Genomic DNA, 2,427 nt, shown 5'->3' with positions numbered 1-2,427 from the left:
ACACACACACACACACACACACTCACTCACTCACTCACTCACTCACTCATTCCAAGGCACTTTTAAGAGTCACGTCCATTTTGTTAACCTGTACTTGTCTCTCTGTAGCTCGCTCGCTCACTCTTTCTCTCTCTGTTTACATCTGTAGCTGTCGTATCTGTCCATCTTTATGTTTCTCTCAATAGGTCCTACAAAAACTCTTTATTTTAACACATTGTCTGTCTGTTTTTGTGTCTATTTCTAGTGTACATTTCTTGTCAAGTTATGACAAAGCCCAAATTCAGGCCCTGCCCGTCTTGCCAGACTCCCAATCAGGCAAGCAGGAAAACTTGTTATGTCTGCTTTGGAAGTCTGTCCACTAAACAAAAAATAAAAGACAAAGTGGTGTCACTGGATAGCCAGTGGGGGCAATCTGTGGTGAACAGCAGAAATGCTGGGCGTATAATTGATTCTGCTCGTATTGCAGTAAGTAAAAATGCTAATTTTTCATAAGTGTTATTTGAAGTGTAACTGAAAGCCCATGTTTGTCATGTAGTGAATATCATAGACTAGTAGCAGTATGATGTGGCCTTTATAAACTTGGTCTTATTTCATACAAGGAAGACTCTTTATCTTTAAATTGTGCTAAAGAGAAACAATAAGTTGTGTCAAATAATGAGTCAGTCATGTTGACAACAGTAAAAACTGAAAGAGTATCTCTGGCCTTATCTGAAATTGAACGTTGATCGTATAAAATACAAGATGCGGTAATGTTTTTTCTCAAATATTAATCTTTATGAAACAGATTAAGGCTAATGTTCTTGCATTGCACTCCATTAAATGACCTTAAAATGAAATTGCTTTATACAGTACTAATGTATCTAATAATTCAGTGGGTTTAACTAATGTGTAGCAACTGATTTTGTTCATTTCAGGTGCGAAAACTTGAGGCAGTGGGTTACAAGCCCATTTTATTTATTGGCAAACAAGATAAAAAGGCTTCAAATAAGTGGGTTGCAGACATAATTACCCATCTGCACCCCACTCCTGTCACAAGAAATTTTTTGGAGAAGATGCAAAGGGCTTATGAATTTATCTTGAGTAAGGGTAAGAGCAAGATTTTTGTTCAGAAATAATTATTATTTAAAATGCATGTATTTTTCTTTGTTAATCTGTACAGATTTGAAATGAATGTAAACTTGTATTAAAGCAACCTCCACATCACAGCAGCTGGACAATGACATCCCCATAGCAGAGCAGCACAACAGCGCCAGTCAGGAGCAGTGCAACAGTTCCATTTTGGAGCCAGAGAGCCTCACCGTGGAGCTGCTGGAGAGTCTCACCGTGAAGCAGTCGGAGAGCCTCACCATGAAACAGGAGAGTCTCACCGTGGAGCTGCTAGAGAGCCACACCGTGAAACAGGAGAGCCTCACTGTGGAGCTGCTGGAGAGTCTCACCGTGGAGCAGTCGGAGAGCCTCACCGTGGCGCTGCTAGAGAGCCACACCGTGAAACAGGAGAGCCTCACCGTGGAGCAGCCGGAGAGCCTCACCGTGGAGCAGCCAGAGAGCCTCACAAAAGATCCCGAGACTGTATTTATACTCAACCTTGTTCCTCAGTCTTCCCCACACTCTCCAACTTCTCTCTCTCCTCCCTCCTCTACTACTTTTACAGCTGTTTTTCCTCCACACTCTTCTCCTCCTCCACCTCCACTGCCATGCTCCAAGTCTTTGCGACAGAGGAAGAAAAGGACAAAAACCTCAATCTGTTCACCAGCACCTTTTGCCACCTCTGTCTCTCCTCCATCTCTTATCACCACAGATCTCTCCCTTCCACAGTCTTGTCCTCCACCTGCTGCCTCTTCCATCTCCCAGTCCGTGAGGCAGGAGGGGCCATATGTGAAGAAGAGAAGAAAGGGTAAGGGTACCTTTATCCACACTATTAATACATTTGCTCTCAGACAAAGTTGACTTCAGGCAAATTAGATTTATTCAGCTCATCAGGTCATTGGTAGCCAAAAAACAGTATTTTGTTCTTTAGTTATTTAGCTGTGTTTAAGTGGCCAGTGTCCAAGGGCTGTGGTTAATGTCAATCACTGACTTTGGGAAACCCAGCCCAATACATTTTGCTTGAACGACAAAAAGCAGGGACAAAGTCACTTGGACACAAGTGGACAGGACCACAGATCACCTCACAACTGAAATGATAACTATCAACTTGAGATTCAACTACAAAGCATGCCACTCATTGCTTAATAAACTTTCCTTGTCTTTTGATCATTAAGGTTGCCGAAAATGTAGTAGGCAGAAGATCTTCCTATTTGATAAAATAACTGGGGAAAGAATAAATGAGGTAAAATGTCTTTTATTAGGCTGCTGCTTGCTTGTCTCAGTGACTGATTCTGGCCTTTAAAGATGTGTGAACAATATGTTATGCCATATCCAGTGATT

General features: G+C 41.9%; 1 long non-coding RNA gene across 1 annotated transcript in view; it reads left to right on the top strand.

Moving 5' to 3' along the window:
• The first annotated feature begins 1,771 nt into the window (after positions 1 to 1,771).
• The window catches only part of LOC107673789 (uncharacterized), a 763-nt gene continuing 107 nt past the window's right edge, over positions 1,772 to 2,427 (top strand). Inside the window, exons 1-2 of the long non-coding RNA XR_001632438.1 lie at positions 1,772 to 1,894; positions 2,262 to 2,329. This is a non-coding gene — a long non-coding RNA (uncharacterized LOC107673789). The remainder of the gene's footprint in view (positions 1,895 to 2,261; positions 2,330 to 2,427) is intronic.

The sequence above is a fragment of the Sinocyclocheilus anshuiensis genome, unplaced genomic scaffold (genome assembly GCF_001515605.1).
Source record: "Sinocyclocheilus anshuiensis isolate Anshui unplaced genomic scaffold, SAMN03320099.WGS_v1.1 scaffold716, whole genome shotgun sequence".
Lineage (NCBI taxonomy): Eukaryota > Metazoa > Chordata > Actinopteri > Cypriniformes > Cyprinidae > Sinocyclocheilus > Sinocyclocheilus anshuiensis.
This window is presented reverse-complemented; position numbering and strand designations above follow the sequence as displayed.